At 44.1% G+C, this 15,051-nt stretch overlaps 1 pseudogene; it reads left to right on the top strand.

The window, feature by feature from the left end:
- Window positions 1-14,601, top strand: part of LOC119321414 — a 29,297-nt pseudogene extending 14,696 nt beyond the window's left edge.
- The last annotated feature ends 450 nt before the right edge of the window (window positions 14,602-15,051 follow it).

The following is a 15,051-nucleotide window of genomic DNA, read 5'->3' as shown; positions in this document are numbered from 1 at the left end:
TTATGGGAAATTGGAAGAAAGTCATAAAAAGCTCTCAAGCTCTCATGATGATCTTCTAGTATCCCATAGTGTGCTAAAGATAGCTCATGAGGCCATGATTGCTAAGGTAACATCTAGTGAGCCTCATGTGGTTACTAGCACTACTTCTAGTCAAAATAGTATATTGCCATGTGCTAGTCCTTGTAATTCATCTACTCACAATGTTGGTACATCTTGTGATGAATTGCTTTCCTTGCCTTGTTGCTCTAATGATGAAGCTTATACTTCCTCTAGTACTTGTGTTGAGACTAACCGTGTAGAGGAAATCAAAGAGCTCAAGGCCCAAGTCACTTCTTTGAAGAAAGACTTGGAAAAGTGTCATGAAGGGAAATCCACACTCAATAATATCTTGAGTGTGCAAAAATCCCCCAATGACAAAGGTGGACTTGGATTCAACTCCAATAAGAAGAAGAAGTCCAAGATGAACAAAAAGAAGGGCCAAGAACAAGTCAAGAATTCGGCCAAGATTGTTTGCTTCAAGTTCAAAGTAGAAGGGCATCATGTTAGATCTTGCCCATTGAAGAAGAAGGTCATTAGTGTCAAGCAACAAGGGAAGAGGGCACAAGTTCAATCACATGCTCAACCTCAAGTTAAAGAAAGGCCTCTTCCCAAGAAGACTCAAGTTAATGCTTCTCAAGTTGAGAAATCAAGTGAGAAGAAAGTGAAGAGTAGACGTTGCTACCTATGCCGTGAGAAAGGTCACCTCGCTTCTTCATGCACTAGTGGTAACTTATCCAACCCAATTATTATTGATGATGTCTATTCTCTTGGGAAGGATAAGGTTGGCAATGTGGTTGCCAAGTTTGTTGGTACTCAAAGTGGTTTGAAGCAAAGAACCATTTGGGTAGCCAAGCCTATTGTGACTAACCTCTTAGGACCCAACTTGGTTGGGGACCAACTAGCTCAAACTTGATCAATAGGTGTTGTTGGAGGGAATTGGAGACTTGGCTACTTTATGAAGAATTAAGGGGACTTCATCACTCTTATTGTCTCAAGCCAAGTCAATTGAATCATCAAGTTTATATCTTATATCCAATGTGCCTCCTTGCGGTAACTTGTACTTAAAATTGCTTACATTGAAAGTTACTTGCTCCCTTGCATGTTTTTGGTTTTGTTCCTTGCATGTGTTGGTATATGTTGTGATTCCAACTTGCTTATCTTGAGCAATCAAGTATGTGGGTGTTGGTTTGCACACCATGTACGTGTGTGTCGTGCGTTGAGCCTTTATGCTTCTTGTTTGTATCCTAGTTGGCTCGTGTGAGAGATTAATGGAACATCCCGTTTCGGGGGAGTGATGTGCTTTGTGCACCTCACAATCCTATAAATGTGTGTACATGAGGAATACCATCTAGTATTGATATTACAAGATTATCTAGTCGCTAGGTGGTATATCTCTCATGAGAAATTCAAAATCTAGATAGTCCATTAATTATCTCTTGTTTGTTCCTCTTATTGCCTCTTGTTAAGTTCTTATTGGTATCACATTATGGGGGAATAATATGCTAAGTGCATATTACAAGCCTAGAAAATGTGTACATTTGAGATATTATCACCTAGAATTGATATTGTAGATTATCTTGTTCCTAGGTGGCATGTTAGCTCTACAAGTTGCAATTTGCTTGTGTTTGTTGTGAAGATGATGTTGGACATCCTTGCTATCTACCACCGGGAATTATTTCCAAATACTTCTTGTCTTTTGACAATTGGTAGTCACTTATGTGTGGTAGAATTTGTTGATCATCTTTACTTTGGCTTTTGTTTTTCTTTTTCTCTTGCCAAGGTTTGTGTCAACTCCCGGTGTCTTCCCTACCACTTGTGGATCTTGTTTATTTCTTGTTCTTGTCTAGTGTTTTCTAGATATAGTGAAAGTAGTGATCCCACCTTGTGCATTTTGTATTCAAATGCAAATCCCATATAATGCACAACTCGTGGGGGAGCTATCCTATTTTCTTTAGAACACTCTTCCTGTGATCCTTATCAAGTGTGTTTTGGTGGAAGGCAAGCCATTTCTTTTTGGTACTTTGTGCCCTCATGAAACTTTGTTGAGAGCTTGGTTTGTTTGGAACCATCCTCTCTTTGGGAGTTTGACATCTTTAGTTTAGTGTGTATCAATGGATATCTCATTCCTTGATGTATCTTTAATGATATCTTCCAAGTGATGATTTCTCCATTTGGTATCCTTTTCACTTGGCATTTCTTTCTATTTAGGTTTCGGGTTTTGAAAGTCTTGAGCATGCATGTTTACTTCATGTATTTCATTTGGCATGCTTTCTTTCTTTGACTCATATATAAGGGAAACTCCACCTAGTCTCAATTTGGATGAGATGTGCATGAAATTCATTTTCATATCTATATGCACATATTTATGTGGAGTTTGTCCTATGTATTGGTGTTTCTAACTATTTGGTCCCGATGAGTTTGGGTACCGTTTAGTTTGTGTTGTTCTTCTAGGAACATTTGGAGATGCATTGGATGCTCGGCTCACTCACAAGGAAGGTGTTGTCACCATGTGCATATTGGAGTCAAGCTAGGATGATCAATGAACTACTATCTACCTTCAATTGGTATCTACTACATCCTTCCAATGATATCTCGGTAACAAGTATCTATTCATGCTTTCTCCTCTTGCATTCAACCTTGTGTAGGTTGCATCTTGGCATGATTTTCATTTCATATCTTGTGATACTTGTTTCCTTTCTCAAAGCATCCCAACGATGATCTCTTGTTGCTAGTTGTGATGCCCTTGATGGATGTGTGTTTGGACTTCATTTATATACAATAAGACCATATCTAGCCAAGTGCTATGCTTTCAAGCAAATATCTTATTGGTATATTTATGACTTCCTTGTGGATATCTCTTTCCTTCATGTTGTAACTATTTTGAGTGTACATCCTTCTTTGTAGATATATATCATCATGATTTCGTCTACCTAGAACATTATACACTTGAGAGAAATTACATCTCTAGATGATATCCTTTCTTTCACGTCCACCTTGTCTCTCTTTTGTTATTTCTTTGGTGGCTCCGTGAAAGCTTTTTCCTTGAGTGCGTGTCCTTTATCGTTGCATCTTGTTGCACTCTTGTGTGGTGAAGATTATTTTCCTCTTGCTTATCTTTACGAGGTTTTTGCCATCTTAATTGGTATCCCTCGTCTTGATGAGCCTCCCCTCGTCTATCTTCACCACGGGTTGTCACAAGCATAGGTTCTCTTTTGCTTATTAGTAAGCTTGTGAACCCATTTACCAGTTGTGTGTGGGAATGATAGGCCTTGCACCATGTGCCTCATTCTTTCAAGACTATGTTGATGCTTAATGCTCATCCTAATCTTAGTCTTCTCAAGTGCTTCGCCATGACTCACACACATCATTTTGGTTGAGCCTATTCTTAAGTTGCCTCTTTTACATGTTGCTCAACCATGTGCTTGTTGCAAGCGCTAGGCTTTGTTTCCTATATGCTCACTTGCAAATGGGGAGCTTCTCTAGTTTGTTTAGAACACTCCTTTGCGCTTATCATAATGTATTTATTCTTGTGGCATGTAGGATCATTGGTCTAGTTGGTTCAATTGATATCCGTTGATTGCTTGCTTCAATTGGTATCTTTTGATTGCTTGTTTCTCTCTTTGTTATGTCTTTGTGGCATATCATTTTTTTTGCAATCTTTGTGCCTCAATATAGTTTGTCTTCCTCCAAGTATTGTCAGTTGGATATGTGTATTGCATTCCACTCTCTTGTTGAGAAATACACAATTTATGGAGGACCACAATTTATATTGGCCTTCCAAACTTTTCGCCCATTTTGGCAATCAATACCAATGGGGGAGAAGTTTCAGAGAGTTTTGTGGAGAAGTTTAGAGAGCTATCTCCTCTTGCTTTGGTTTTGTTCCTTAGCTTTTGCATCTCTTTCGTTGCACTATTATTGCATTGCATGGTGATGCATAATTCCTTATATAAACTCTCTTGAAAGTGATTGTCATCAATTACCAAAATGGGGGAGATTGAAAGAACATGCGGTGCCCCCATTTTTGGTTTTGGCAATTGATGACAATCTCTATGGACTAACGGTTGCCTTGAGTTATATTTGAAGGGTTTGTCCATAGGCTTTTCTTGGAGTCCATTTGTTGGTTTCAAGGAGAGTTTGTGATGACCAAGTTGCTATTAAGGAATTATCCAAAGATTGGTCTTATGAGTGTTGAGCTTATTGCAAGCATGTCTTGAAGAAGAAGATTGTGTGATCATTCATGTTTACCTTCAAGACATCATCCAAATGAAGAGAGTTGGAAAGATTCAAGGTTGATCAAGACTAAGTCAAAGAATGAATCAAGTTGATCAACACACAAAGCATAGAAAATGTACCGAGAGGGATCAAGCGATCCCATGATATGGTAAGCATGGTCAATTACGCTTTGTGTACTAACCCATGGTCTTCGTGCGAGTTCTTTGTGGGGTTAGGTTGCGGTGTGCAAGCTCAAGTAGAATCATCACGAAGAGATCATATGCTTGAAGCTTGCTGTCCATTGTGGCGACAATGGACTTGTGAAGATGTGCAGAAGAGTGGCTCACCCATAGTGGAGTATGGGGGAGCAATCAACTAGTCTTCTTCGAGCCAATGCAATCAAGAAAGGTGGTCCAACTTGAGGGAGTCAAGATCGTCATCATCTAGCTCAAGTGGACCATGTGCAAGGCAAAGGTTTGCCCTTGATAGGTTTTCTATTTTACCGGTCTCACGGTAGTTGTGGGAGACCGGGTTATAGGATTGATTGCCGTACTATCAAGGGGGGGCTCTCGATGAGTTGCTTGATCATATCGTTCGTAGAGAGCTCAAACCATTGCATCCTTGCATCATCTTTTTGGTTCTTGTTTGGTTCTTCTCCTTGTGAGATTTGGAGCTTATGGTCATTTTTATGACAAGCTCGAGTTCATCGAAAACGGAGTTCGCATGCGTCTTCTATGATGTTTTCAGTGTTGGAGGTTTTATCGGTCTTATCCAAGGAAGGGTTCTCACCATTTTCTTATGGGCCTTTTCTCATTTGCTTCTTATTGATATTTCTATCCAGATTGTGTTAGACCTTGTTGCTAGCTTTCCAACAAACTTGGTTTCATCGAATTCGGAGCTCGTATGCGAAAGTTGTGGCTGTTTTGATATTGCCTGTTTTACATAGAGAGGTTGTACCGCCCCGTAGAGAGGTTGTACCGGTTGACCGGTACAACCGGTGTTTGGAGCGGTTGTACCTCTCCAGAGTTGGTCCGGAGGTTGTACCGGCCATGTACCGCTCTACCACCGGACTAGTTTCTGTTTTGGAGCGGTTCTTGGGCGGTTGTTGACCGGTTTAACCGGTTTAACCGGTACTACCGGCTCCCCAGGCTGTTGTACCGCTTAGAGCTTTTCCCAGGTTGGTTTTTCCTCTGCTTTGGCCGGTTGTACCGGTTCGTGAACCGGTTGTACCGGTCCTACAGGTTTCTGCACATAACGGGCAAATTCGTGGGGACCTATTTAAGGGGGTCTTCTTCCCCAATGGTTCCCCAACTCTTGAGCTCGTTTTTGCCCCCCATTGTTGACCTTTTTGAGCTTGCTAACTCTCAATCCCTCCATGGATTATTGCTAGTTTTTGAGGGAAAAGAGAGAGGAGATCTAGATCCACACTTCCACCAATCACTTTCTCCTCTATGTGAGGGGAACCCCTTGGATCTAGATCTTGGAGTTCTTGGTGTTCTCCTTATTGTTCTTCCTCTCATTTTCCTCCCTAGCATTAGTTGCTTTGGTGGGATTTGGGAGAGAAGGACTTGGGCACTCCGTGTGCCCTTGCCATTGCATTTGTGCATCGGTTTGAGTTCTCCACGGTGATACGTGGATGTTACAAGTTGAGAAGCTTATTACTCTTGGGTGCTTGGTACCCTTGAGCTTGTTCCTCTTGGGTGCTTGGGTTCCCTAGACGGTTGGTGGTGTTCGGAGCTCAATCATTGTGGTGTAAAGCTCCAGGCAAGCGTCGTGGTCTCCAATTAGGTTGTGGAGATCGCCCCGAGCAATTTGACGGGTACCGGTGACCGCCCCCAAGGGTTGCCAAAGTGTACGGGTTCGGTGACCGCCCCCAAGGGTTGCCATTTGTACGGTTTCGGTGACCGCCCTCAAGGGTCCCTTAGTGGAATCATGGCATCTTGCATTGTGCGAGGGTGTGAGGAGATTACGGTGGCCCTAGTGGCTTCTTGGGGAGCATTGTGCCTCCACACCGCTCCAAACGGAGATTAGCATCCGCAAGGGTGTGAACTTCGGTATACATCATCGTCTCCGCGTGCCTCGGTTATCTCTTACCCGAGCCCTTTACTTATGCCCTTTACTTTGTGATAGCCATATTGTTCTTTGTCATATATCTTGCTATCACATAGTTGCTTATATTGCTTAGCATAAGTTGTTGGTGCACATAGGTGAGCCTAGTTGTTTTAGGTTTTGTGCTTGACAAATTAACCGCTAGGTTTATTCCGCATTTGTTCAAGCCTAAACCGTAATTATTTTAAAAAAACGCTATTCACCCCCCCTCTAGGCGACATCCACGATCTTTCAAGTTGGTTGACACAAGTGCTAGACCGGCAACACCTTCATCTGGAGTATATTCGGAGTCGGAGTGATAGCTTCTCTTGGAGTGTTTGTCGGAGTCGGAGCCGGAAATCCATTCACCAACATGAGCTTGATGTCTTCGTTTTGTGTAGCTCCTTAATGACTTGTCCTTCCTTTCCGAATCCTTGCTTCTCCGTGAGGTTCTTCGTTCATAACGATCATCTCTACTCCTCCTCTCTCTTGGTGGCGATTCTTCTCTTTTGCTTCTTCTCTTGTAGAATTTGTTGAAGTTCTTCACCATTAAGCTCAATTCTTCATTGAAGGTTTGTTTCTCACTTGATGATGTGGGGGCTTCACTTGAGGCTTTGTAAGCACCACTTGACTTGTTGTGAAGTTCCTCCTTATCCTTGAGTGACATCTCATGAGCAACAATTCTTCCAATGACTTCCGTTGGCTTGAGATTTTTGTAATTTGGCATCATTTGGATCAATGTGCACACGGTATCATACTTTCCATCCAATGCTCTTAGGATCTTCTTGATGATGAATTTGTCGGTCATCTCTTCACTCCCTAAGCCGGCAATCTCATTTGTGATAAGTGCAAGCCTAGAGTACATTTCAGCGACACCTTCACCATCCTTCATTTTGAACTTGTCAAGCTGACTTTGGAGCACATCCAACTTGGATTCCTTGACGGATTTGGTACCTTCGTGCATATCAATCAAAGTATCCCAAATTTCCTTTGCATTCTCAAGACGGCTAATTTTGTTGAATTCTTCGGGGCACAATCCGTTGAAGATGATATCACAAGCTTAAGCGTTGTATTGCAGCATCTTCAATTCTTCCGCATTCGCTTCATGGCTCGGTTCTCTCCCATCAAAGAATTCACCTTGCAAGCCAATACAAATAAGTGCCCAAACGGCGGGGTTATGTCCGAGAATATGCATTTTCATCTTATGCTTCCAACTAGCAAAATTAGTACCATCAAAGTAAGGACCTCTACGGTGATAATTTCCCTCGCTAGACGCCATACTCTCCTAGGTTGTGAAACGAAGGCTATGACCACCAAAAGCTATGGAAATCAAAGCAAATGGAGACCAAAGCTCTGATACCACTTGTAGGACCTTGAAGTATGTCTAGAGGGGGTGATTAGACTACTTGACCAATTAAAAACTTAACATTTTCCCAATTTTAGAGTTTGACAGATTTTAGCTATTTTAGGACAAGTCAAGTAATCATCACACAGTTCAAGCAAGCATGCAAAAGCGTATATAGGCAGCGGAAATTAAAGCATGCAACTTGCAAGAAAGTAAAGGGAAGGGTTTGGAGGATTCAAACGCAATTGGAGACACGGATGTTTTTGGCGTGGTTCCAATAGGTGGTGCAATCATACATCCATGTTGATGGAGACTTCAACCCACGAAGGGTAACGGTTGCGCGAGCCCACGGAGGGCTCCACCCACGAAGGGTCCACGAAGAAGAAACCTTGTCTATCCCACCATGGCCGTCGCCCACGAAGGACTTGCCTCACTAGCGGTAGATCTTCACGAAGTAGGCGATCTCCTTGCCCTTACAAACTCCTTGGTTCAACTCCACAATCTTGTCGGAGGCTCCCAAGTGACACCTAGCCAATCTAGGAGACACCACTCTCCAAGAAGTAACAAATGGTGCGTTGATGATGAACTCCTTGCTCTTGTGCTTCAAATGATAGTCTCCCCAACACTCAACTCTCTCTCATAGGATTTGGATCTCGTGGAAAGAGGATTTGAGTGGAAAGCAACTTGGGGAAGTCTAGAGATCAAGATTCATATGGTAGGAATGGAATATCTTGGCCTCAACACATGAGTAGGTGGTTCTCTCTCAGAAATGGTAAGTTGGAAGTGTAGGTTTAGTCTGATGGCTCTCTCTCCGAATGAAGAGGAGGTGGAGGGGTATATATAGCCTCCACACAAAATCTAACCGTTACACACAATTTACCAAACTCGGTGGGACCAATTCAACAGACTCGGTCGGACCGATTTAGTAAACCTAGTGACCATTAGTGATTTTCGGTGGGACCGACATGCAACTCGGTGAGACCGATTTGGTTAGGGTTAGGGCATAACGTAATCTCGGTAAGACCAATTACACAAACTCGGTAAGACCGATTTTGGTAATAAGCTTTCCAGAGAGTTGGTCAGGTAAACTCGGTCGGACCGATTTGCTCTTTTCGGTGAGACCGAAATGTTACAAAAGGGAAACAGAGAGTTTACATTGCAATCTCGGTGGGACCGATCGCTCACTTCGGTTAGACTGAAACATTACGAAGGGAAACAGAGAGATTACAATCCCATCTCGGTGAGACCGAGATCCCTATCTGTAGGACCGATTTGCTTAGGGTTTGTGGCAGTGGCTATGACTTTTGGAATCGGTGGCGCCGGATAGGAAGAATCGGTGTGACCAATTTTGGCTTTGGGTTTAGGTCATTTGTGGATGTGGGAAAGTAGCTGAGGGTTTTGGAGCATATCACAAAGCACATGAAGCAAGAGGCTCATTAAGCAACACCTCATCCCTCCTTGATAGTATTGGCTTTTCCTATAGACTCGATGTGATCTTGGATCACTAAAATATAAAATGAAGAGTCTTGGGCCTTTGAGCTTGAGCCAATCCTTTGTCCTTAGTATTTTGAGGGATCCACTTTCATCATCCATGCCATGCCATTCATTGAGCTTTCCTGAAATAATAGTCTTGGAATAGCATTAGCTCAATGAGCTATATGTTGTTATGAATTACCAAAACCACCTAGGGATAGTTGCACTTTCAATATGCAAGTCCAATTCCTGCACTGACTGACCAATCTCAGTGGCCTGAGGTGGAAATAGAATTTACCTTGTGACCCCATGTCACTAGAAGAAAGGCTGGGAGGCCAAAACAGAGCAGATTCAAAGCTTGGTTTGAGAAAGGTGGTTGTAGTAAGAAGGGGAAAAAGGAAAAGGAAAAGAATGATAATCCCAAAAGGGCTCAAAAAGGTAACAAAAATAGGTGCAAGTTGTGTGAGGTACTTGGGCACAGAATTGGTTCATCCAAATGCATCTACACTCCTCAGAGGCCAAAGTATGTTTATGTTACTGTTGTTGCAAGTTTTTGATTTTGCTACTTGTTCTAGTATCTAACCAAGTCAAATGCTTTATTTTTTAGGAGGAAGCATGCAGAAAAAACCCCACCTCTTGTTGTTGAACAATGTTGGCCAGTGAAAAAAAAGCAAGACTCAATGGCTTTAGAAGGAAGAGCACTAAGCAGATAATGTTTGGTGACAAAGATATGGAGCAAACTGAAACTGTTACTGCTGAACATGAGCTAAGTGTTTCTGTTTTGGACGATGTGATGCATACTGAATCTGTTTTGCAGGCGCTAGGGCAATCTGAAACTGTTGCAGATGAAGCAATTGTTGTGCTGCCATGCGAATCTGCTTTGACAGCTGTGTTGCCATGTTTGGAGGTTGTGCTGCCAAGTGTTGAGTTGCAAACTGAAGTATGTGTGCCATCTACTCAATCTGCAGAAGTGCAAACTGAAGTAGTTGAACAATGTCTGCCATCTACTCAATCTGCAGAAGTGCAAACTAAAGAAGTGGGACATGGTTGGGCCGAGCGGATCGGGCCCGGCAGATCCTGGCGTGCGTGCGCACTGCCGTCGAGAGGGGGGATGGGCTGCATGCAAGAGGGTCAATGACATGTGGGCCATCCCTGTCCCATGCATGCCATGCAACGTCGCAGCCTAGCTATTATGTGCTCGTGAACGCTGTGACACAGCCGAGCCATTTGCATGCGGGCTTGCATGCACGCATCGACGCAGTAAAGCACGGCAGGAGCGCAGCGTATAGGTACGTCGCATCCAAGCTATTTTAACAAATGCATGTTTGAACCTGAGACATGGGACGGACGCGTCGGTGGTGCGGGCGGTGGTGCAGCTCCTTTTTCAGCGTCACGCGCGGATGAACGGGCTTGTTTCCCACGCGGCGTCACTGCCGATGCAAGTGCACGAAATGATGCATCTCGCCTGTGCCGCTCGTGCCTCTTTGGATGCTCTGCCCGCCGTTTTTGAATTAATGCCCGCAATTACTTATGCCAGTACGAACGGAGAAGAGAAAACGATCGAGAAGGCACCGTGTACACATTGACCACGGCTGCAACGCAGCTATAAAAGGGCACCATTTCCTCATCCCTCTCACACTCATCTCTCAAGCCTCCTCCGCTTTTTCTTTTCGAGCCAAATCCACCACTCGAGCCACCATGCAGTTCAACGGCCCTACCTACCGTCGCCCTCGCACCGTGCCGGAGAGGGAGTACCCGGCCGGAGTCATCGTCGAGAATAGCCTGAGGGTGTGGGCCATCTCAAGGTGGAGGGGCCCTAGAGAGTTGGCTCGCTTCTTCCTCCAAGCCGGCTACCGCCACATCCCTCCAGGCACTCCGCCCATGTTCCACCTCCACGAGAAGTACGATGGCAACACCAATGGCCTCGTCAGCGGCCTCTACGTCACCTTCACCAACCCCTATGACGCTCACCACCTCCTCGACGAGGTGTTCTGGTGTGGATGCGAGTTTATCGCGTTCACGACCTACAACATCTTCACCAACTTCCACCACATCTTCCCTCACCCCAACGGCATGCACACCCTCCCCTACCAGATGCCGGAGAACGACGAGTGAGGGGCGCCGGCTAAGGAGGAGGGGCCAAGGAGTTGTTCGAGTGTGAGTCTTTCTATCTATCTAGCTTGTGTTTGTGTTGGTTCGGGCATGTGTGCCCGTGTCTTCTATCTATCTAGTTTTAATTATTTTCCTTTCATGTTTTATGAACTATATGTTGTAAGGGGATGCCCCTCTATATGTTCTATCTATCTATGCTACTAGGGTACCCGATGCCCCTCTATCGTGCTATCTATTAATGTTTTTTCGGGCTATCGTGCTATCTATTAATTTTTTTTGATTTGTGCTATGGTGTTTTCAAAGTTTCTCCATTGCATTTTATTTATGTGGCCATGTGAACTAAAAAATGCACTAAAACATGATGCAATCATATAAGTTGTTGTTAGCACATGTCTAGTTAATTATCTTCCTTTTATGTTTTATGCACTATATGTTGTAAGGGGATGCCCCTCTATGTTGTAAGGAGATGCTACTAGGGGCACACTAGATGTCTTTCTTTTTTGAGAGGGGCACAACCTTTTTCGGTTGAAACACACGAGTAAAAACTTTGAAAACACCATAGCACAAATCAAAATCAAAATAAAAATGGTGCTTGGTTGAAATAAACTAGAACCAAACAATTGCAACTTTTTTTGTTCACAAAGACTGCAAGTTAGACTGCTAACTAGAACCAACCTTTTGTTTTAGCCGAAACAACACGGGACCCTACCATCGGACACGATAGCTTATGCATAAAAATAGCTCAAATAATTATCAGATGAGTTATCTAAAAAAAGGTGAAGGCGGGAAACTTAAAATTTGTGAAATAACCTAAAGCCGAAAAGATATATCGATGTCAATGACCGTGTGCACTTTTTTTTGCACTAGCTACACTTCTTTTATCAATGGGCCTGGATATGTTCTATTCGGCCCTGCCTAACTTCTATATGGGCCTGGCCTTTTCGGGCAACTGTGGACGGACCTTTTTTTTCCTTTTCTCCCTCTACCACTGAAACTGAAACTGATGACGAACTGAAGAACTAAAAAACGAAATAGAGTGGAGAAGACATGCCAAATTTGTACAGCACAACACTTTTATTCAAATGTAAATATCATTACGATTACAAATGATGCCCAATCTATTCACTTACGACTAATTATCATCGAATAAACAAATGTGAGAGCAATTACACAAACATAAAAAAGTTCGGCCATCAGCCCCATCAAATTGCCCTGCTTCTGCAATTCGATGAGTTTCTTCATCTGCTTGTTCAGCTTCTTCAGCGCTGCCGTCACTCCTGCATCCCCCACAGTAGCACCAATGGAATGGGCCCCCCCAATGGAATCGCCAGATCCAGGGGCCCCAGATCCAGACGCGCCCGATCCAAACTTGCCCAACTTCTCCGCCTCCAACGGTAAATCGAGCTCCCCTGATGCACCCTCCAGTTGAATCTGCTCTATGTACTCATCTAGCCACTCAAAATGGGTGCATTGCTTCAATTTTTGAAATTGGAAAGATGAACCCTAAATCCCAAATCCGATGAAAAAAGGGCAAATATGAAATTGGGAGACAAAAACCAAAATTGGCATATTGAGAAGTAAAATCTCACCTTTCCCTGCTCTGGTTTGCTCTCGCATTTCACGAATTCCCGCCCAAGGTTGCCATTCTTGTCGGTCGTTGTGACTAGCCGCTTCAGGGGTGTGATACGTGGGCATGCAGGGCACCTTGTCATGGGCACTGCGCCATAGCGCGACCATGAGCGGCGGGAGGCTGAAGCGGATCTCGACATTGCTAGGTCGCGCCCTGGAACGGCGTTGTTGCGCGTCGTCGCCGGAGAAGAAGAACAACAACGGTCGCGGAGGGGGGAGGAGGGGCTCGGGTGCTGCATGGCTCGGGGCACGGTTAGGTGTCCTCTTGTACCAATGCTGACCTGGATAAGTTAGTGGGTCCCATGCTGTGGGTCCCGCTCACCTGACCAATGCTGAGTTGGATAAGTTAGTGGGTCTCATGCTGTGGGTCCCGCTCACCTGATTCGAGTTTTAAACATGTGTCTTTGGATTAGGCAGCAGTGTCGCATGGGAGCTATTTTTTCCAACGCAGATGTCGCATGAGAGCCATTTCAACCAACTACGTCGCATGAGAGACAATTCACACCAACGACGTCGTATGGGAGCTATTTGCCCGGGCAGATGAGGTCGTTCGTCGACGCATGCCCACACACATTATTCAGCGGCCTCACACGACTCAAGCTAGAGAATTTGAGGCTACCCGAATCCGAATCCGAATCCGATTTTCCAAAGATTTTAGGTATATGCGAGCGGCTGCAGTCCCTCCGCTTGTACAACTGCGACGCCGGGATCAAGTCGTCGCTCCAAGTGGAGCACCAGCAGCTCAGTGAGCTTGAGATCATCAAGAGTGGTTTCGAGAGGGTTGATCTGAAGTGGCTCCCGGAGCTCAGGACCCTGAATTTTTCCTCTTGGAAGTCTCATCATGATGATCCCATGGCATTCCGTCACGTCCCGCTGCTCCACACCGTAACTATGAGTAATACGGCCGCTTCATATCACAAGATGCTAAGGTTGAGCGAATTTCTCGGCACGGCCACCATAAGCAACCTGCATTTAAACTTTGAAAGCGAAAGTGTTAGTGAAGGTTACAGCCTTGTTGATAATGCACGTAATTTTTCCATGGCTATGTCACTAATTGTGAGGGCTTAATATATTTTTCATTCTCTTTACCTTTTCCCAGGTCATGTAATCATTGTCAGGTTCTAGTCTTTAACCTGGATAATATATTTTTCATTCTCTTGGCCTTTTACAGATTTGGGTCAAACCTGAAGGTCCAATAGAATTATCACAAGTGTTCGACAAACTAAAGTTTGTGAAATTGGCCGACATTTCAGAAGAATGCGATCTGACCTGGACATTGTTCCTCTTGCGAGGCGCACCTAGCCTCGAGGAGCTATGTGTAAGCATGTGGAATAGATGTGACTTGGTAAGGGGTGACAAGGATAGGAAGAAGCTTCAGCTTAGCAAGGAGAAGAAGGACGCGGGCACGGAGTGGGAATCATCTTCCTCATCGGATTTCCAAGCACCACAATCTAGACGTGCTCAGGATCTTTGGGTTTCAGTTGCAAGACAAGTTTGTGAATTATGTCAATGGTGTCATGGAATCGGCGGTTGATCTCAAGGGAGTGTACCTGTATAAGAGGCCGGGTTGTGGGGCTTGTGTGTGCAGAATGCGGAAGGATGGATATCTGTGGACCGAGAAGCAGAAGGTCTCGCTTTTGAATAGTTTCAACATGGATGCATGCCCGCTCTTAACGATTTACTTCCCGAGCTCAAGATCCTGAAGGATCGATGTGTTTCGTTGACCTCGAGTGCTGCTCGTGTATCATGTTTTGAGTTTCCTTGATATGGTAACTAAATTCAACATAGTGAGCATCGTATAATAGCCGCGAGTGTTAGCTAATGGCAAATGCTGATAATTCTTGTTATGGAAAAAGCTTACTAATATTTGTGCTGCATAACATGGTGTTATCATGCCTTACAAATTGTATGAATAGTGAAATATTGCTAAGGATCTACAAATAAAACTGTGCTTCAAATTTAGTCCTTTGAAAAAAATTGTGTGCTACTCATCGGATTCCCCTTGAGAAAATGCTTGTGATCCACCAATGAAATCGTGTTGTCCTCCAAAAAACAAGGAAGCAGTTCAGTGGTAGCAGTACTGCTACTACCGTTCCTGATCGCACTGCTAATGCGGCGCCATTGTTAGTACTCCCTCCGGTCCTTTTTACTCT

The sequence above is a fragment of the Triticum dicoccoides genome, chromosome 6B, assembly GCF_002162155.2.
Source record: "Triticum dicoccoides isolate Atlit2015 ecotype Zavitan chromosome 6B, WEW_v2.0, whole genome shotgun sequence".
Classification (NCBI taxonomy): domain Eukaryota; kingdom Viridiplantae; phylum Streptophyta; class Magnoliopsida; order Poales; family Poaceae; genus Triticum; species Triticum dicoccoides.
The sequence above is the reverse complement of the archived record's forward strand: the minus strand, read 5'-3'. Positions and strand labels throughout refer to the sequence as shown.